The 23,669-nt window shown below is 34.8% G+C and overlaps 1 pseudogene; it reads left to right on the forward strand.

Moving 5' to 3' along the window:
- Window positions 1-4,873: 4,873 nt before the first annotated feature.
- Window positions 4,874-22,385, forward strand: LOC116123326 (annotated as a pseudogene).
- Window positions 22,386-23,669: the final 1,284 nt, after the last annotated feature.

Genomic DNA, 23,669 nt, shown 5'->3' on the forward strand with positions numbered 1-23,669 from the left:
AGATTTTAAAAACTTCAATTAAGGCTTTAAAGAAATCCTTCAAAACTTTTCAAGACTCGCATATGAACATGCTATAAAGAAAAAACAATACAGCAAATACTTTCCCCTTAAATGAGATAAAAAAATTGTCAAGAATGATCTAAAGTTTTAGAAAAAGAAAACTTTTATATGCGGAAAATTTTTAATCTTGACAATTTTTAACTCCATTAATACATGTTTTCAAAATTGCTAAAACAAGCATGAAGAAAATCTTCATCTTTTAATGACCAAGATAAACAAAAGGAGGAAAATTCATATTTTCTTGAACAAATGTAGAGGTAGTCAAGGAAGAGATATTCGACTATATGTAGTGCATCAAAGAAGGAAATAAACAAATTAGGCACTACAAATAACCTTCCTTCAAACAAAATAAAATGAAATGAACACCATTTTATTCAAGGATTTCAATTTCAAAAAATTGAAATTATTCATCTTACAAGCATATTTATTCTTTATAAAACTAAAAAAAGGACAAGACTAATAAAAAAAAAAAAAAATTCACAGTTTTATAACCCTATCCAAAATTCTAATATCCAACTGTCATAGATATCATCAATCAAAAAGTCACTTCCCATGAATTGGGAAGGATCTAATAAGCCTTATTCTAAGGTCATTATCTAATTTGTAATCTATCATAGGCAAGGGAACACCAAAACTCTTGTGATGACCTTTACGAGTCGAGAATCCAATAGAAGCATTGACCATCTTCCTGGCATCCCAATTTATGTACTTCTTGATGAATTGGATAACTAAACATTTATAAACATTATTAATGACTTTAGAGCTTTGATCTTTCAGCTTTTTCCCAAACAAATCAAGCAAACCAACAAGACTAGGGTAATTGAGAGTCTCTTTAAGAACATTAATCTTCAACTCATCTTTAATTAATCCTCCTTCCCAAACAATATCCTGTGTCTTTTCATTCACATGAATAAAATGATACACTAATTGGACTAACTCGGGTTCACGTCCATTTGGTTCAAACTTATAACCACAAAGAGTCTTGATCATCCAGTTAACCTTTTCTCTTTGATAGGTTGTTCTTATAGCCTTAGGAGTTCTACTCATCAATGCCATGACTTCAATGCCAATCACAACTGATTAATAATGAAAAAGATAACTCATAAGAAATATCAAATCTATATTACCAACTTAAACCAGCAAGCATAGTCAAAGAATCATTCTTAACAATTAACAATATATTGTGAAATATATACAAAACCATATATATAAAACAACATCACAATATATAAAACTTTATTTAATAAATATGCACCGATGGCCATAAATAAAACAAGAATAAGTCATAAATATCACCATCACATTATTCTCTCACGAGATCTCAAGTTGTAATATTGCAAACTTACCTTTAGGTGGGAAAATGCAACAAACAATTAAACCTCTAAATAAAACAATCAACAATAACACCCAACTTTCAGATAATTCAACTCCTTTGAGGTGAAAATTACCTTGGTGGTATGCTACTATTGACTTATCCAAGGTTCCACTATATAAAGTACATAAGAATCCCTTTTTCGGTAGAATACAGATAAGAAATAAATTTCTCAAATAGATGACAGAGAAATTTATGAGTATCAATAAATAGACTGCTTTGGCAATAACCACTTATCTCACTCATAAATCCTCCAAAAGGTAAATTCAGTATTTAACAACCTGCTCATAAACTCACTTTATTCATATTCCCACACATATATATAACTTTCATGTATATATATTTAACATAATCATAATAACAATATATTATAAACCATGGGAATTTTTGAAAACATGAAATGTTCTAATCAGTAACATGATTTATGGTACATTCCCAGGACAAACACAATATCATGTTTCCATCTCTTAAAAAAATTTACTAACAACCAAGACCACAATGGTGGCATTCTTATTGTCCACTATAATGGAAAATATATATAAAACAAAGCAATGCAACTAATCAGTAACACAAGCAATAAATAACTAAAAAAGGCTTCAAACCTCATAAGCTATTTCACATAGGGACACTAGGTGCATCACCATTAACTCCCCTTTGAGTAGAGAAAATGACATGCTATTAGAATTCCAACTAAAAGGTTAAAGGCAATAAATAATCAAGATAACTTTAATAACTTGATAAGCTACTTCTTATAGGGATTCCTGGTGCATCATCTTTAACCCACTTTAGCAGAGAAAATGACACGTTATTAGGACCCTATGCATATGGTTATGAAAATAACTAATGAGAACATATGACATTCAAAAGATTATCGCCATTTTTGGGCAGATAAAACTTTCTAGGTCATAGTTTATCCTCTACTTAAGAGGAAAATGCATGTCAATTGAAAAATCATCCACTTATATGTGTATTAAATTTTTCAAGACTAGTGCATTTCCCAAAAATTCAACCTTATGCAACCTTTAATTTTAATACAGATACTAACCTACTTTGGCCAAGAAATTATATGCATTAAAAATTGAAGAATGTATCATTTTCCAAATGAATAATTTTCCAAGTTTCAATGAATGCTTTGCTTTGGCTAATAACATTTGGACAACTCATAAATTATTCTCATGATATTGAGTAATATTGCCATAAACTAAAATAATGTATCATTTATCTAATGAACAATTTTGCAAGCTTCAATGAATGCATCGCTTTGACGATTAAACATTCTGACAACTCACAAAATTGTTCTAATGATAGAAAATAACATTGCCTTATGTATCAAGATTTCATGAGATACACACTTAGTTATCTCTGACAATTTTAATTCAATAATTGTTGCATTTTAATGTAGTGAACAATAATCCTTTCCCTAAATCTGTACTATCATTATGTCTATACACAACATTGATGACAGATTAACAGTATAAAATAACACTGACATGGGGAAGAGTTCAAAGATAACAGTGTTTTAACATCCTATACGCGTCATCACGCATAGGAAAACACTCTCGCGCGCCTAAAAACACAAACATGCATCGAAAAAACAATACCACGCACCACGATGTGCTAGAAAAACCATACCCACACGCCTACACATGCCACCATACACTCTCACTCACCTACACGCACTTCCCACGCACCAACATGTGTCACCACGTGCGAAGTCAACGCCTTGGTTTGACTGAGTCGGGTTGACCCGACTTTGATAGGTTTGAGTTGACCTGAACTAACTAGATGGGTTAACCCGGTTTTCACCGGATCGGGTTGACCTACGTTGGCCGGATTGGGTTGGACAACCCGTTTTGACTTTTACGGGTTGGGTTTGACCCAACTGACCAGGTCTATTGACTCAGTTTGACTTTATCTAGTCGGTTTGACCCTAATTGATAGTTAATTTCAATTTTCCCCTGAAGGTCTATAAAATTACAGTTGAGCACATATTGTTTACAAACAACACCTAAGGTTTAAAAACTGACATTTACACCCCTACGATCTGGAAATTCTAGATCGCAATTTTGTGACTCTAGCAGTAAAAAATCACTCGGAAAAACCCATTATGGGTTCAATTTATAAAAACCCTAAAGTTGGATCATCAAAAAACAAAAGAAACCCTAATTTGTCCATGAACCCTAATTTCACAAAATTGAAAAAAAAGGGACTTGATTTCAATTTCTAATTTCAAATCCTATAATCTGATGTGTTTTGCTATGATTCCACATGTTAGAAAAACCAATCAATCAATAATAAATTAACCTTATGACTGAAATCAATCTTTATGATTGATATCCCAAAATCTTAACACATAAATTATAGAACACTGAATTAATCATTAAGAATCTAAGACAAACCTGATTAGATTATTGTTTCTGAATCTTGAGAAGCAGTGGTTTTTCCTTTCCCTGTTACAGAGAGCGTAGGTCTTTCTTCCAAATAACGTACACTTTGTCACGACTAACAAATGGGTTAAGTTTTGTCAATTACATTTGGAAAGGGGAACTAGCCAATTTATATTAGTCTATTGGGCCCGCCCATTAAAAGCTTAATAAATCCTTAAGCTCATTACAACCCTATGCCCACACTAGTCATAAAACCCAGATTATTGATAATGGAAATGTTATGGGCAAATTTTAGAATGATCACATAAGCCCATTAGGATATTTCATCGATCTATATATTTGCTTGGTTTTGATTAAATCAAACTATGGTTCATGTTAGCCCATAATGGGGAAATTTTCTAACACTCTTATGCCATTGCCACACTCGTTCTCCTCCCTTTTGCCGCCTTCTTTCGCACAACTTCAACAGTGTTTCCATCAATCAAGTTCCCTCTCATCGCTAAAATCTGCTTGCTTAGTTTTATTGGGTAATCCTACTGATTTTTTTTTCTCAACTATTCATCACCTCGCTCCATCAATAATCTACTTACACGAAAACCTCTCATTGTTTCTCCATCCTTTTGTCTGCACTCAATGATAAGTTAATTTTCAGCATTGTTAAGTTTTGTGGTGATAAATGATATATTAATTTGCTAGGTAGTTACGTTTAGATTCAAAAACCATTACTGCTTATTTCCTAATATAATCGTGTGTAGATGAAGAATCGTAGAGTGTTGCCACAATATTTTCAGTAAAATCTGACTGACAATTCAGGTGTCTCATCCATTTGGATATTGTACGTTTATATTGAAGGGGTCCATGTATTCAATGCGTTGGCCTCAACAGTTAATTTTCAAGTACCATGACGTTGATTAGAATGGTCGTGATTTTGTTTAGAGTATTTAACACCATGGGAGGGACACTTTTGTATTACATATGACGAAGAAAGATGCTGAAAGAAAGTTAAGGTTTTCGCATAGATCACCAGAGAATTAAGGAGAGGAAGAAAAGGGAGATGAATAGGAGAAACTTTTTCAAGGAAATATTACTCTTCGCAGCCATGGTTAGTTTAGAGTGCTCCTATGTAGGCTTACACGTAACCTACAAAGCAGCTACTTTGAAAGGATTGAGCAATATGTCTTCATCTTCTACTCTTACGCAATTGCCACTCTTGTTCTCCTCCATTTTGCCTTCTTCCCTCAATCTTCTAATCATCAAATGCTGTATATAATGTATATATCTATTAACATCGATCTTCTCAATCCATCTCTATTGCAGGAGTACTTCAAAGGTGTTTCCATCAGTCAAGTTCCCTCTCATCTCTAGAATCTTCTTGCTTGGTCTTCTTGGGTAACTCTACTGAAATTTTCTTTAATCTTTTTATAGTTTTGAAGCTTGAAATCAAGAGTTTAAATGTTTTGGAAGCCAGATATTTGGCTCAGATACTTGGCTATGAGGGAATAGCTTACAGCTCTCCTACCCTTTCTTCAGCCATCAGCAACCTCACTTCTGCTTTTACCTTCTCACTTGCAGTCTTTCTTCTTCCTCTTCAATTAATATTTCAATAAATTAATGTTTCGTATTTAATTTATTGAATTTCATGTAGTGACTAAAATATAATATTGAATAATCTTAACTTTCATTATTTTGTGGGTTAGTAATAGTATTCCTCTACGACTCGAGCGCAACCATCATAGCTGTATCTATATGTTTCATTGGAGAAGCAAATTTGAGTGCCTGGAGACCAAGTTCTGATATAGCAATAGCTGCAATTATATACAAGGTAATAGTCTAACGGACTACCCAAATATCGCTGACAGACTAAGGTAACTTGTAGTGTAATGAGAGATTTGTATTTCAGGGATTAAGTGTATCATGTCATCACTGGGCACTGTGGTTCATACTTGGGCCTTGCACATTAAGGGGCCTTTTTACGTTGCCAGTTTCAAGCCATTGTCAATCGCCAATGCAGCTGATATGGCCTTCATTTTCCTTGGTGATGCTCTCTATCTTGGCAGGTAATACGATTAATTAAACATTATCCCACTCATTCTTTAGTTTCATTAATGTGGATTCATGTAAATTTGTACTGTGGTATATTATATTTAATTACAGCGTTGTTGGAGAAGTAATAATATTTGTAGGATTTTAATATTTAATGGTGTATTATGGGGAAAGGCCAGTGAAGGGAAGAATGAGGAGGACTCTAGTATTGTTGCAATTGATAGTAAGAGTAAGACCCCTTTGTTGCAGAGAATTAAAGCGGAAGAAACATAAGAGGCCTATTAAACTACAAAAAATAAAGAAAAAAAATTACAAAAAATAATATATACAAAACTAAAAGATATAATCAGTAGTATTTTAGGAATTAAAAAATATACTAAGTTTCAGCATTGAATTGGATATAATATAAGTATTCTTAGATATTGTTATCTTTATCTATTTATTTAAAGAAGTTATACATCATTTATCTATTAATCTTTTTCTAATTTCATAGACTATTTAAAATGTTTATAAATGTATTTACTGATAATAAATCAATATAATATAAACATATTAATTATGTATGAAAATTAACAATTAAAATTGATTGTAACGTATTTAATTATGGACATAATAGGAGGGAAACTAATTAGTAATGAGAAGCTGATTAACATTAAAATTAAAAAGAATTTGAAGAAACTAAACTATAAAAGCGTAAGAATAAACTTAAATAAACACACTGCTACACGAGGTGAGTGGGGTCAGCAGCCTCAACTGTCTAACATTTTTGATCGGGCTCTATGTGATAAAAGAAGAAGAATTGTTGTGGACATTGAAATTCCATTTCGGGAAGCTAAATTTTAGGAAAATTACAGAATGTCTTATTATTATTATTTTGAATTCAAGAGCATTATCTCTTCACCTTTTGTCTGGTTATAATGTGAAGTTTTCCATACTTTCAAGCAGGCTTGATCCGTACATATGAAGCAAAAGCTTGAATTTGCTAAAAAATCACTTGTCATGAAAGATCTTTTTCATATTGTAGTCTTTTTCTTTATATTACTTTATTTTAAAATTCCAGATATAATGGGCCATCATGTTAAAAATAATAAGGATTTACTTTGTGTGTGATATCAAGAATTTGAGGTTTTATTTAGTTTATAGGCTCTAACTACTCTTTTATATTATTTCAACATATTAGGGGAATAATCGGTGGCACCGTTAGAGGATCCCTGTATTTCTTCAGCTTAAATGTTGGAATAGGGAGTGAAACTTTTCTTAAAATGTTTTTACGATAAATATTTTTGCATTAATTATGTTAATTAAATTGTATTTGATAGAATCTTAAATTACATATAACTCATGTTTATTTTAGATACATTTAATTATGAATGTGATTTTTGGCTTCTTTTATAGTTAAAATAATTTATAAATCAAATCAAGATATATATATTAAATTTTATTTTAAAATGTTATCCAAAATTTCTTTTTTACATGTTGTTTCCCTTGATGATTAATTGGTTTTTGTCATATTTTATTAAAAAGTCATATAGACTTGCATGCATATTGATTTCTTTGATGATTTTTTGGTTAAATCGCTTAAAAGTTATTTACTTGTTTAAAATAATTTTAATTTGATGATGGACTCATGAATGGTTAGGTTTTGTTTTTTCAAAGAATGAGTTGATAAAAATCAAAATTTCCTTTTGGATAATCTTATAAAGTTGGGATGTGATGTTTAAGTGGAAATTGTAAGATGATTTTGAAAATCTATCAATTTGTAAGTCAAGTGCATGTTTTGACTTTGGGTTTTGGTCCTTTCGGAAATGAGTTTGCGTTAGGGGTGTAAACGAGCCGAGTCAAGTCGAGTATCACCCTAAACGAGCCTGGCTCGGTTAAGCATTAGACGAGTTCGAGTCGAGTCACGAGTCGACCGAGTCAGAAAAATTCGACTCGTGACTCGACTCGTTTAACGCGAGCTCGAATTGGCTCGATTACGGCTTGTTTGGCCATTTTTTAATATAACTGGCCTACAGATCTTGTTTCTACTCAAATTAGATCCATTTTTTGATAAATTTGCATCTAAATAAACATAAATCACATCCAAATCAACATAAACAACGTATTACACAACAAATTATACAATCCAAGACCAAAAAAAAAAAAAAAAAAAAATGCACACAAATGTCCATCAAAATTATCATCAAAACGGCATAGAACTCGAACTTCTAGAAGTTGAATCTCCAAGTGAGTGGCTTGGTGTGATAATTGGCAAATTGTTTTTGGGGTTTCTTGTTTTAGGGTTCTTGATTTGGGGGAGAATGAATTTACGCGATTTGATTTTGGGTTAATTGGAGTTATTTGGTTAAGGGTTAATTTGTGATTTTTTAAACTTTTTAGTCTTTTACATGTCAAATTACAAAAAAACCCAAAAACTTGTATTATACGCAGAAAAACCCTAAACGAGCCACTATTGGCTCACGAGCTGAATCGAGCCGAGTCGGGGTAGACTCGAACTCGGCTCGGTAACCTACTCGAGTCGAATTTGAGCCGGCTCAATCGAGCCGAGTTCGAGTATTTAACGAGCCGAGCGGAGGCGACTCGCGAGCGGCTCGGCTCGACTGACAGCCCTAGTTTGCATGTGGGTAAAAATATTTTTTTATTAAGGAAATTAAATGGAATTCTAGAAATTTATGCAGGTTGCAAAATAGTCAAATGTTAAAGCTTTACAAAAACTTTATTCTTGTCTTGAGATGAGAAAAAAAAAAATATTTTATATTATAATTGTTATGGAAGTTGATCATCAAACTTTATTATGTTATAATATTTTATATAAATAGTGATGATGAAAATTGTGTGAATCGAATTTGTGTGTATAAGAACAATATTTGTTTTGGATTAATTATTGAAAATAAAGCGTTGAGTTAAGAAAGGTGCAAGTTAAAGAAAATTTAGAAGAAGTTAATTTGTCTTTTATTTCATGCTTCATTTATATATATACATGAGAATAAAGGCCGATTAGGAAGGTTACAAAATTAAGAAGTATGAGAGATATGTCTTTTGCTTCTAGAATATGGTATTATGCATTATTAGAACAACGAGAAAAGTATACATTGAGAATAAAAGCATACTTTAGTTCAATTATAAAAATAATAAGTGAATTTCAAATCACCCTACAAAGTACCCATCCCCCAAAGATCAGATTACAAATATGGATTTCAAATTTCAGTTTTGGCTCTACGTATGCATATGATAGATTCAGTTGCTCTGCCTGAGCAATGACTTCTTGCCAAGTATGACAAGTTAGTTGTTCTACCCGAGTGATGTTAGAGCTTATCGCGTATGACAGTTTTTCCCTGCTCTGCCTATGTGCATGAACGATTTCTAGCTACGAGAAAGAAACTAAGTTGAGCTAAAGAGAAGAAGAATTAGTGAAGAGAGTGTCTGGAGAAATCTGGATTTTCATTAACTAACAAATCAGTTAGTACAACACACTTATACAGTTTTGAATAAACCAAAACATTGTCGTTTTAATACTCCAGCTTAGTGCTTTTACAAAACTAACCCTATATCTCAATATCTTCCCGTAAACTGGACTACCTTCTTCTTCTTCTGTATCTCAATATCTTCCCGTAAACTGAACTACCTTTTTCTTCTTTATCTCAAAATTTTCCCTCAACTACTGCAATTTTGTCACATCAGCTATTGTATTGTATCTTATCTATTGCATTTTAACCATAGCAACATTCCAGCAGCTATATTACAACGCACAACAACATTCCAGCAGCTATATTACAACGCACAGCAACATTCCAGCAACTATATTACAACACAAGTCGGGTGGCTTGTATCTTACCTATTGCATTTTAACCACAGCTACATTCCAGCAGCTATACTACATGCATAACAACATTTCAGCAGCTATATTACAATGCAAGACAGGTGGTTTTAGCAGCTATATTCATCAGCAGCGATATTCATTCAGGTAATTCAGACACAACATTCAACTTTTCCCGTAGTAAGCTGAATCTATGACCAGAGAGTGATTTGGTCAAAATGTTAGCTTTATGATATTTTGAAGCTACATACTAACCAACTAGACTTTTTCTCGCAACAAGCTCTCTCACATAGTGGACATCTATCTCTATATGTTTAGTTCGAGCATGGAACATAGGGTTAGAGAATAGTGCCTCTGTACTCATATTGTCACACCAAACTACGGGACTATGCTTAATTTCAATCCCCAACTCTTTAAACAAGTTATGAACCCAAACTACTTCAGTGGCTGCCTAACATAACACCCTATATTCAGCTTCAGTGGAGGATAGAGAGACAACTCTCTACTTCTTGGAATTCCATTGAACCAGATTGTCACCAAGAAATATAGTATATCCACTCATAGATCTTTGATCATTGATATCATTTGCCCAATCTGCGTCAGCATATGCTTCAAGACGAAAGCGTGAGTTTTGTTTAAAAATTAGTTCATGATGAAGTGTTCCTTTCACATACCGCAATACTCGTTTGCATGCTGTCCAATGAGCTAAGGTTGGACTTTGCAAAAACTGACTTAGCTTGTTGATTGTGAAGGCTAGGTCAAGTCTGGATAAGGTTAGATACTGCAACCCTCCTATAATGCTTCAATACAAAGTAGGCTGCTCAAATAACTCCCTATCATCCTTGCTAAGTTTCTTACCAACTGCCATAGGGGTAAGGCAAGGATTACAATCCTCCATTCTAGCTTCTTCAAGAAGTTCTTAAGCATATTTGGTTTGAGTTAGAAGAAGACTAGAACCATTCCTCTTAACTTCAAAGACGAGGAAGTAATACATAGGACCCACGATCTTTAGAGCAAACTTGCTGTTAAGGTCTTGAACTACCTTTGTAATGAGGTCATTGTCATTCCTTGTAACCAAAATATCATCTATATACACCAACAAATACATTACTGTAGATGCATTTTTATAATAGAACAAACTAATATCCAAAGTGCTATTGTAAAAACCCCAAGTCAAAAGTGCATTTTTCAGTTTATCAAACCAGGTCCTAGGGGCCTGTTTGAGACCATATAATGCCTTCTTGAGTTTGCAAACCCGTTGAGGCTGATTGAGAGAAGAAAAACCTTCTGGTGGCATCATGAATACTTGCTCCGTGAGCTCCCCATTGAGAAACACATTGTTCAAAACAAGTTGATGAATTTCCCAATTGCTATGAACTGCAAGAGTTAACATTATGCATATAGTTGCTACCTTTACCAGAGAGAATGTATCAAAGTAATCTAGACTAGGGGTCTGCTAAAACCCCTTAGCCACCAATTAGGCCTTATATTTTTGTAATGTTCCACCTGAATTAAGTTTTGTTTTAAACACCCATTTACATCCCACTATATGCATACCATCTTCATACGATACCATCTCCCAAGTTTTGTTGTTCAACAATGCATTATATTCACTGTCTATGGCTGCTTTCCATTCAGGAACTACCAAGGCTCTTTTATAGTCTTAGGTTCCATAAGCTTTGGTAAGAAAGCTTGAGCTGAAGGTTTAAATTGTGAGGATTTCAACCTAATAATCATGGGATGTACATTTTCAGTAGGTGTAGAAGTATGTGAAGCAACCAAAGGTAAAACAACTTCTAGATGAATTATATTGTTTTTATTTATATATTCGTGCGTATGGACATATATATTATTTTTGTAGGAACAAATGGAGAACATTCTCAATCAGGAGCCTGAAGAAGGTTCTCAGCCACCTACTCAATTAGAGATCATTCAACAGGTTTTAGGAAAAAAACCTGGTTATTATCGTGGATTAGGTTATGGTCCAAAACCACCTGCATCTTCGAAGACTAGAAAGCGAGTCGATCAAGAAGTTTTAGAGGAACTCACACACTTGCGTGAGGAGGTGCAAGAACTACGAGGCATAAGGGAAGAATTTCACCAATATAGGCAAACGATGGAGAAGATGCAGCAGTTCATCTCAATGAATATGGGTTCTCAATCTAATGGCTCACAAATATTTTTGGGCCAATTTCCACCTGATCCTCCCCACCTACAACAATTTGAGTTTTTATTTGTCATTTTTTGTTGAACATTAAAAATTTAGTCAACTTTATATATTTTTAACTTTTTATTTAAAAACAAACATATATAGTTCTATAATATATTTGGTTCGATATATTTGTTTGATTTGAATTAATTACATTTACAAATTGATATTTATGTTTTAGAATTAAATTTTAAAATGTCTAAGATAAATTATATATATATATGGGCGACCACAATTATATTTCGACGTTGTAGACTTTTAGCTATGAAATACATTCAAAGTTGAAAAATTTTGTTGATGACTTTTACGTTTCATCGCTAATAGTTTCAAGTGACAAAATATAAAGTACCGTCATGTTATACTTTAAACGACACATATAGAGATTACGTCGTTATTAACTTTCAGCGACAACAACTCATATTTTATCGCACTACATGTTAGGCGACAAAACGTCACATTTCGTCGCTGTATACTTTAAGCGATGCATATAATTATAATGTCGCTATTAACTTTATGCAACAAAAATGCACATTTCGTCGCGGTATATTGTAGGCGAGCAAAATTCACATTTCGTCGTGGTATACGTTAAGGGACAAAAACACACATCTCGTTGCGGTATAGAGTAGGCGACATAATAGAGAATACGCTGCTATTAACTTTAGGCGACGACATTTAATATTTTACCGGTAATTAGATTTAGCGACAAAAATGGTATAAGCGACAATTTTTTAGTTTGTTGCCAGATTTAGCGACGAATTTTAACAAATTGTCACCTAAAATCAAGCACGACTTGCCTACCATGACGATCATGGCGACGATTTTTTTTCATCGCTAAACGTATACCACAACAATTTCTAGGTTTTTAACAACAAAAAAATTCGCAGCTAAAAGCCCTTTTTGTTGTAGTGATTGCAGGAGTACTTCAACGGTGCTTCCATCAGTCAGCTTCCCGTTCATCTTTAGAATCTGCTTGCTTGGTCTTATTGGGTATTTTTCTTTAATCTCTTATGGTTTGGAATTGCCTGAAATCAAAGAGTTTTAATTAATGTTTTGGAAGGCAGGTCTTTGGCTCAGATACTTGGCTATAAGGGAATAGCTTACACCTCTCCTACGCTTGCTTCAGCCATAAGCAACATCACTCCAGCTTTTACCTTCACACTTGCAGTCATTTTCAGGTTTTTGTTGTTTCTTCTTCCTCATTAATTTTAATTAATTCATCCTTAACATTTAATTTATTGGAAATTCCTGTAGTATAGTATATAATATTTATAAAAGTGGAAAGCGTGTGATTGTAATTGCTTAACAACCACCCACTGAAATAGAGTTCTCTTAACAACCGCCCACTGAAATAGAGTTTATTCAATTTATCCGTCAGGTATTAAAAATAAACCAACCCCTAGGTGGTTGATTGGTTCGATAGGGACTCTTGAGTGATTACTTAAGAGATCCTGAGTTCGAGTCCCTCCTCTGTTGCTAATAGGAGTGACCACTAGAGCTCTTATTCGATCGGTAGTTTCAGGGTCTCGAAGGATTAGTTGAGGTGTGCGTAAGTTAACCTGAACGGGTCATAAAAATAAAAATAAAAAATACCCTCTCCTTATCTTGATTTGTTGTGATGATGATGGTGAACTAGAATATTTCTTTTTGTAATTTTGTTTGTTGCGGCTGATGTGGTGATGGCAGAGGCGATTTTTCTTTTTCTTTTCATTGATTTTAGTTTGTCATGGTTGATGTGGTGTTGGTTTAGAGAAGGGGGTGGACTGTTGTTGGGGCATGGCAATGGTTCAAGGCAAAGGATGTAACGCTGTGAGGCATGGTGATGATCAAAGGTGTGAGTTATGGTTATGTTATTCTCTGTTTTTTGGTTTAGAAGATGAGATAGGGTTCAATTAGAATTAGTCATTTTCTTGGTTTGACATAGTGAGACAACCAGTAAAACTAAGGGGTATATTGTCATTTTAAATACCTGAGGGACATATTGTTTATCGGAGAAACCCCAGGGGCGATACAAATATTGAATAATTTTAATAGGAAAATGATAGAGTTACCGAAAATTACACACTGAATCTATACATCGAATGACGTGATAAAATTCTGAACGTTGATTAATATTAACTTATAATGAATCAACGGTCAGAATTGTGCCATGTCATTCGATGTATGAATTCGGTGCGTATCCTTCGGTAACTGTAGCATTACTCATTTTAATATGCAATTTTATCATGATTTGGATACTCCTATTGAGCGAGTTTAATATCTCTATGGTCGGTGATCAAACAGTAAATTAATTTCTAGGTCATGTCGTTATCATAGAGATAATCCACCCTAAAGTTTTCGTCAACAATAATACCCCTCATTTTCAAATTAAAAAAATAAAAGATGAAATAAAATAATAATTGAATAATTAAACAATTAAAACTTTTTTCAAAACTGCTTCAGAAAATAAAAGCCAGATTTCCCAGGCCACAACTGCGTAGTTAAACAATCATCTCCAACAATTTTTTAACTGCATTTATTTACAAAACTCAGCAACAAAAATCCACCTAATTCACCAACACAGTTTAACAAAAATCTATCTTCTTCCACCACTTCATAAACCAAGAAAATAAAACCATCCAAAACCCAAACTCAAGCAGGCACAACCACAGCCATTGCCATACTAAAAAAAAGAAAGACTTAGCAAAACAAAAATTTGTGTCATCATTAGTCATTTCAATAGATAAACTATATTATTAGATAAAATGTACATTTAAATTTCAAAAAATAAAATTTATTAAACAAATAAAACAAACTATTTATCAAAGTTTTGAGAACATCCATCAATCTCAAAAAGAAAACATGCATGATGTTATATATGGTTGTCCATGAAGTGGATCCAAGGGTAATTATTGGATTTCTTACTCTTGTGAGTTCCTTAATTTCTTCTTGGTGGTCATCTTCAATCTCTGTTTTTTTTTTTTTTCCCAATTATATGCCTCAAAAAGGATGGAAAGGTTAATTTTAAGGAGTGCAAAACCTCAAGCAAAAATCATTGGCACAATAGCATCAATATCGGGGGCACTGGTGGTGATTCTTTATAAAGGCCCAACAATCTTATCTTCATCTTCTACACATCCAGCTTCACTTCAATTTCTCCTCGGCTCCTCTCCATCAAACTGGGTCATTGGTGGCCTTTTGCTTTCTGTTGAATATCTACTTTTTTCTTTCTGGTATATTATCCCGGTATTTGACTTATATATCAATCATTGCTAATTTGTTAGATGTATTTATTTTTATTGAATTTGTATCACATTAATTTATATACATAAGTCTGTACGTGTAGTATTATGTTAAAATTAATTTAAAGAGTAGTAAGTAAAGCATGAGTTCTCTGAATTAAACAGACTGAATTGATTAAGATGTACCCATCAGAGTTCGAAGTTGTGTTCCTCTACAACCTGAGCTCAACCATCATATGTGCAGTAATATGTTTCATGGCGGAAACAAATTTGAATGCCTGGAGACTGAGTTCTGATATAGCAATAGTTGCAGTTATATACTCGGTAAATATCTAATGGACTACCCAAATATTGCAGACAGTCTAGGTAATTTAAAGAAAACCTGAAGAGATGAGAGATTTGTATTTCACGGATTCACTGGAACATCACTGATCACTGTGGTTCATACTTGGGCCGTGCACATTAAGGGGCCAGTGTACGTTGCAAGTTTCAAGCCATTGTCAATCGCTATTGCAGCTATTCTAGGCTTCATTTTCCTTGGTGATGCTCTGTATATTAGGAGGTAATTATATGATTAATAAAACAACTCACTCACTCCTTAATTAGTTTAATGTTTATTCATATTCATATATTGTATTTGTGTTTGTTATGCATAAAAAATCAAGGCTGACGTTAGCCTACGCAGCAAGCACCAATCAGAGTTCAGAAAGGCTTTGCGCCGTCCAGAAGTTATCACGTTGCTCCATGACAGAATGAATATGGTTGTCACCAACTTAGCATATTCAGGTTTTGTCTATGAGTGACGAGGACCGCACACCTATCCAAGCCCCAGATAATTTGAGAATATTTCCTAAGTTATTAGCCAATGGGAGGCAAGGAAGGACTTGCACAGCACCTATCCGCTTGCAGATTTGTAATCATTACCTTAAATTCCTCTACTATAAACAGAGGACTCCCCTTCTCATTTTCGGGATTCTGAGATTGAACCTTCATTCTGATTGTAATCTTTACTTTTAGAGCAAAGATAACCTACGAGAAAGAGGCTGACTTGATATTCTTTCTGAATACTCAGTTACATATAAAAGAAACAATGGACGTAGGATTCACTTTAAACATCCGAACCATTTAAAAATCATATCTCTAATTTATTATTCAGTCTTTGTATCTGATTATAATAGTTCATGTGTAATTTCTAAGAACAGCTTAGCATTTTGCACATGTGAGTCGTTGATATTAAAATCACGTATCAACAGTGTTTAATTTTTCTAATATTATTAATTGCAGTGTTATTGGAGCAGTGATAATATGTATGGGATTTTATGCTGTGCTAAGGGGAAAGGCCAATGAAGAGATAAATGAAGATGACTCTAGCTCTTTTGTTACTGATAGTAAGAGTAAGAGCCCTTTGTTGCATAGCCTTAGAGTTGAAGATACATAAAGCCCTATTCAATCCTTCTGGCAATAAATAAAAAATTCATGTATATGTAAGTTTGCTCAGTAGAGCGATAGTGAAGAAACTGAAATGGGAAGCAGCTAATGACTTCTAACCAATCTCATATGCGACAATGCAAATAGTCACCTTCAACTTCAATCTCATATATGTTAGATTGCAATTAATCAATAACCATGAATTTTTGGCTTAACAAGTAGATCCCTGCTGTTGGAAAAAGCTGCAGTGAGGCCACCAGCAATTTTCATTTGCTACATTACCTAAAATAAAATAAAAAATGACATATACCATAGAATTGAGATACGTAACATTATACTTATTAATTTAATTATAATTATAACTTAATTAAAGACTGATTACTCTTATTAATTTACATAAAACAACTTTCTTAAAGGTTAAGGCTAAAGGCTGAAGGCAGTGTCATGATTTTGTCTTGCATGTAATAGATTAAGAAAAATTAATTAGATCATGAAGACAGACAAATTAATCGACATGATGATCTATATATCAACCGTTTGATTATTTATAGCTATGATATGGACGTCTATAACCACCAAATATATTTAATGATGCAATTGTATAAATTAACGATTAATTGTCAATGTAAATTAATTGAAAAGTTCCCTGAAATAAGATATAATCGGCCTCGGCCATGTCAGAATAATATTCTATGTTCTAAGATAATCACTGTAGACAGTATAATCTATGGTTGATTCGGAAGGGATGAATTTTGTTAAAAGCAAGCTACTGACAATCGGATGGACCTACACAGAAAGAGAAAAAAAAACGTGAAGGCTTGAGGAACACCTGTGTGGTGTCTATCGTAGGCACTCCGACATTCAAGTCAGCACGGTTGAAGGTATTTTAATGAGGACTGAGAGCGGGAAAGGGTTTACCGTAAGTGTGGCTAGGGAAAGCTGGGGAAAGACTATAGCAAAGTGGCCGAAGCATAGCTTTACGGTGACTAAAGGTGGTAAAGTTAGTCGAAACTAAGCTTTACGGCGGGGAAAGATAATGATTCTTAAGAATAAAAATTTAGGAATTAAAGCAATGGGTTATCTTTGCATGAATAATGAGAGGCTTGTGTTTATACAGTGAGCAAAGGAGATTGGAGTCCTAATAAAACTCTAAGTCCTACTTGGTATGAGAGTTCGAATTAGGAAGAAACTCTTGTTCCTTGACTTTATTGGTTTAAGAGTATTAATTCATGTAAGATTCTGGATCTTGAATTAATTAGGAAGGTGATAGGATTCTGATTCCTATTTTTGGATGAATGTGGGCTAATGCGCTGGAGCCCAATTTAGCTTACTCTTGTAGAAAGGCCCACCTCATGGTGCAACCCAAAGCGTAAATTGGCCCAGTTCATAGGGTGCCCTGATTATAAAGAGACCCAACTCGTAAAGTAGTCTAGCCAATAGGGGTGTACAAAAGAACTGATTGGAACCAAAATCGGCGGGTACTCGGGGTTTGGTTCCGGTTCCTACCCGGAACCGGCCGTCAATAGGTAGGTTCCGGTTCCAAATTTTTGGAACCATTACTGTGCAGTTCTGATTTCAGTTCCTATAGTTAGGAACCGAAACCGGAACCAGGAACCAAGACTAATATAAAATAAAATTAAAGAGTAAGGGGGTTAATAAAAACTTTTGTAGAAAAAGTAACGTGAATACATTTATATTTATATTTCATAACATTTAAAGTAAGTTGGTTTGACTTTTGAGAATCTACCTTTACGAAGTAATAGAGTTTGTAATTTTGAATTTATAATTTATAATTTTATTTTTGTTAACAAGTGCCAGGTGGGGGGATATTTGTAAGTTTTTAAGGGTTTTTTTTTTTTTTTTTGCCATTTTAAAGCTTTTGGGGGTAATATAATTTTACAGGATACCCAGAATTGGAACCGTTGGTTTCGGTTTCGGTTCCAAATTTCAAGGAGCTGTCGGTTTCGGTTGCTTCAAAAAATACAGGATACTCGGAACTGAACACCCCTACTAGCCAATGTAGACTAGCTCATAGAATAGGCTGGCCCATTGAGTGAACCTTTTATACAAAGTGGGCTATCTCATATGATGATCAATCCACAAGATTGATCTAAGTGTAGGCTTAATCAGAATTGGGCAAAGACACAGGGTCGTATTTAGTATACATTTTGTTATTAGCCCTGATAAAGCCTAGTATGATTTTTGGCCTATCCAATCACGAGCAGCGATTGAAATTAAATTATTCAAAAAAACCCCACATGTTATTTAGGAATAGGAACAGGGGAACAAACACACCCTATGTGATCACCATCCATAATTTGATATTAAATAACATTAATAAATAAAGGGAGAAGGATCTTTTCATATCACGATGACCNAAAGTCATGAGGAACGGGTAGGTGCTTTGTGGTCTCCACCCGATAGTTACGAAAACCGGGTAGGTGCTTCGTGATCCCCACTCGGTAGTCACTAAGAGCGGGTTGGTGCTATGTGAACTGCACTCAACAGTCATAAAGAGCGAGATGGTGCTGTGTGAACGCCATCCGGCCGTACCTCCGGTAAGATGAGGCCATGACGTGTAGTAGAAAATAATAAAAAGTGTGAGGAAAGAATTAAGAGAAATACATGCGTGGATAGACAAATAGAGGGTTTACTTACTGAGCATTATTTTGTGCTCACCCCGTTATTTTCCTTTGTGGATGCAGGATCTAGGTGATGATGTAGTCGGAGGGTGTCGGCAAGCGAGGAGCAATAGCTACACTGTTTCCCCTGTTTTTTGTCTTTTTAAAATGGCATTTTGTAAATAATGCTCTTTGTGTATAAAAGACTTATTACATATAATAAAAAGAAAAGTTTTGAACCCATTTTCTATTATTATTATGCATGCATTGTACTAGTTTACAGCAGTTGTTATAGCTCTAAGCTTGTTGTGGGAAGAAAGTTTTGATCGACATTTATTACAAAGCAAAGAAATTTGGTTAGTCCGGTGGTGGAGCTTGGAAACACTCTTTGCACACACAAGGATTGAAGTCTTACTAGCTTCCGAATCAAAAAGGTCGGTCTCCTCAACCTCATAAAAGAAATATTGAGAATCCCAATGCGGAATATTCTTTGGGACGTTGACCAAACCATTAAAATGTATTTTCCTCGCCTTGGAGAGATAGTACGTTTGGTCTTAACCCTTTTTTAACCTATACAAGTGGACGAGCTCCTCTACGAATGGCTCACCCAACTTAGCTACTCGGTATGCTATGTACAAGCCTACAATAATGATATATGAGTTCGCTGACAACTAAAGAGGGACGATGTCAAATCGTCTCATAACACTGTCGATGAAGTGATGAGAGGAAATGGACATCCCATACCTCAAAAGGGATTCAAAGATGACCATACAACTGATGGGGGAGATTTTTCTAGGAGAAGCCTCTCGGAATCCTCAGGAAAAGTTAAGGCGCATAAACCTCAGTTATGCGCCTAAGATTCGCAGCCTCAATCAAGGAATGTGGTTCCTTCTGCGGCCTATGGATTGGAGATTTCTTCGGTTGAGCAATCTTTGCATAAGCATGTTCGGAAGAGCCTGTCGTATCGAGGTCTGAGCTCCATGCAATGACATCCTTGGAAGCCTCAGGGACTATGCCTCCAAGAACTGCTAAGCCTACTGGGGAATAGAACATGCAATCAATGGTATGACTGCTTGACGAAGACATGACAATAGCTCGCCTCTAGGTACATGAAACAAAAGCAAACATGTGCTAGACCTAAAAAATTCGACAACCTATCCACACTTTGCTTTCAGTTTAGGCATTTAAGGTCGCTTGCGTTGGACAACAGATACAAGTGACCTACCAGGATTCCAGCGGCCGCCACCATAAACCCTCCTTAAACCCAGAATTGCCAGAAATACACTCAAAAACCCTAGTAAAGCCCTAAAAAGAAACCCAATGTGGCCATGACAATGGCCACCCTTAACCACAAAAAGGCATAAAAGTAAGCAAATGAGGGGAAAGAAACGTTACCAAAGTGAAAAGGTGGAAGAAACTCACAGGAAAAGCGCTGTGAAAACGAAGGAGCAGCGACAGAATAAGTAAGAAAATCTAAAAACTTTTGCAAAGTGTGTAGACTTTCTGATGAGGTTGCCCGCTTTTATAGTGGTTTGCATGGGAGACCAAAGGATAGGATTTGATCGTAGCCGTCGATCTACAGTGAATCTTGGCCCTCCATTCATCGAGCAATTCTGGCCCTTGAATATAGCCACATTCAATCATCTACAAGGGGCGATCGACCGTCAGGCTGGCACAAACTTAACCGTCATCAATTGCGCGTGTGGATAGTTGTAGTAGCCCATGCGCAACAAAAAGTAATTATCAAAGTTTGCCACATTTAATGCGACATGACCACATGGAAGTTACACATGTACCCTTCATTTCAAATTCCAAGTTTGTCAAGAATTCACAGCAGAGGAAAAGCCAAGTGTTGAGTACATCAACCGAAGATGAGTCCGACTCATGAAGCTCGACCGAATTTGCATTCAGTGCACAACCGATGAAGTTTGAACTTGATATCAAATCGAGTAATAGTCTTCGAAGTTTGAAACAAGCATCGAACACTAGGGGGCAGATGTTGTGTGTTATTTTTCCATCAAGCTTAGAGAATTACGAGGTTATAGCTCGATCAAAATCAGTTCGATTCAATCGATTGTCTGACCCAACATAAACTCGTCGAGATGTAACTTGACCTAGCACAAGCTAGTCGCAACCAATCCCTGTAGTTGTTCAACCAACTCATAGATAACTTTAGATCCCAGATATCTCGGAATGGATTAGATTGAAAACAATCTTGGCGCAATCTCAATGCTCAATCACAAGAATATCGGCGTTACATTTCAATCTTAATTGTAATCTCTTTATTTTCGCTCTTTCCTTCGTACAAAATCTGTATATAAACCCCCTCCAACGATAAGAAAGGGGTTAGCGAATTGTTTTAGGATTATTATTGTAAGCTCTCACAGCAAATACAAAGAACGGTGGACGTAGGCTCAAGAGTATAACCCGCTGAACCACTTTAAAAACTCTCTATGTTATTTATTTTACCGTTTCCAATTCACTACATTGCTAGTTACTGTTAATCACACACACATCCGTTCTGATTCCGTCAAGGTCAATCAGATTGCTCTAGTTGGTGTATTTTTTTAATCAACAATGGGAGAAGCAAATTTGAGTGCCTGGAGACCAAGTTTTGATACAACTCTAATTGCAGTTGTATACTCGGTAAATATTACCTAATGGACTACAAAAATATTGCAGAGGGAATAGGTAAGTTAAAGAAAACTTGCAATGAGAGATTGTTTAATTTGTATGTACTGCAAGGACTATTTGGATTATCGCTGGCCAATGTTGTTCATGCGTGGAGGTTGTACATGAAGGGGCCTCTGTACATTGCAAGTTTCAGGCCATTATCAGTTTCCATTGCAGCTGTTATGGGCTTCATTTTACTTGGTGATGCTCTCTATCTTGGGAGGGGCCAATGTTGTTCGTGGGGGTTGTACATGAAGGGGCCTCTGTACATTGCAAGTTTCAGGCCATTATCAATTGCCATTGCGGCTGTTATGGGCTTCATTTTACTTGGTGATGCTCTCTATCTTGGAAGGTAATATATACATCTCTGTCTTAGTTATTTAATGTCGACTCACATATCATATTTGTGGTATATATTATTTATTTGCAGTGTTATTGGAGCAGTAATAATATGTATGGGATTTTATGGTGTATTATGGGGAAAGGTCAACGAGGAGGACTCTAGCTTTGTTGCAGTTGAAAGTAAAACCCCTTTGTTGCAGACTGCAGAGCCTTGAAGTTGAAGATATCTAAGAGGCCTATGGAATCCTACAAAAATACAAAGACAAATTCAATGGAAAGCCTTCTTTTAAGGGGTATATATGTATATATACATGCTCATCTAGTCATCTTCATAAACAATGCTTGTGTGTATGCTTGCTATAAGAAGGTAGATTATATACGAAAAAATCAACATAAGATATTGGCCAATGAAGCATCTCCAAAGAACTAAAACTAATGTTAACCACTTGATTTGTGGTGATTTGTGGTTGGATAGCAAGACTTTGAGTTAACCAAAAGCCTTGTGTTCAAATCATATAAAGTGGTTATTTACTATATTTGTAACTTATTTAGTTCATTAGGTTTGTAGGGTGTTTAATAGACCCTGGTATTCAATGGATCTAAGGATTAGTTGAATGAGCTTATAAGGTGTTTAGTGGAGCCTAATGTTTAATAGACTCTGATAATTAGTTGAGGTGCATATGGCTCAAGAGATTAATTAAATGAGTTTGTAGGATATTTAATAGACCCTAGTATTTAATAGATGCAATAGACCTGAGAATTAATTGAGATACAAATGGCGTTAAAAAAGGGGCTATTGAACTTGCCCAATTGTTTTGTGTGCACTTGATAAAGCCGCTTGTCAATCATGCCATTTGGGTTGGGGAGTGTGGGACAGAGAAGCCGAAAGTGAGGCGAGGAGTTGTGCGAGAAGATGCGTGGGGACAAATCAAACAGTCAAGGTTCAATATAATTTTAGTGGGGTCAAACCAGTTGCGTAAGCTTCAGGATGAGTTTAGGTTTTGAATATTTTATTTTTTTTATTATATCTCTGGGTTTCTTTGGTGGAGGCAATTGACCTCCATCACTGAAGTTTTTGAGTGGTGAAGAAAGAAAATATATTTATAGTTTAGTTAAAATCAAGTAATCAACCCTTATGATAAGGACAATTAATCAACTTTCACAGATTTTAAATTATAAATTATGTTTTTGTTTCAATAAAAGAAAGAGACTCTTCATTCAAATTTTTTTACCTGTTATTAAAGGAACTAAAACTAAAAACTAACCTAACGGTTTAATGAAATTCAGTTGATGGTCTTTATCAATGAAGATAAAGAGCTGGGTTATTCAAACTCTTAAAGTCATGGAATTGACAACAATTGACCAATATTCGTATAAATCCCTTGAAAATAATTGTTCTGATACTTTTATTGACTAGAAGCACTAGCAAGAACTTTATTAAAAGGCAAAGAGCATTGCGTTGCGTTACGTTTAGGCATGCCATTGCCATATATATAAAA

The sequence above is a fragment of the Pistacia vera genome, unplaced genomic scaffold (genome assembly GCF_008641045.1).
Source record: "Pistacia vera cultivar Batoury unplaced genomic scaffold, PisVer_v2 Contig1028, whole genome shotgun sequence".
Lineage (NCBI taxonomy): Eukaryota > Viridiplantae > Streptophyta > Magnoliopsida > Sapindales > Anacardiaceae > Pistacia > Pistacia vera.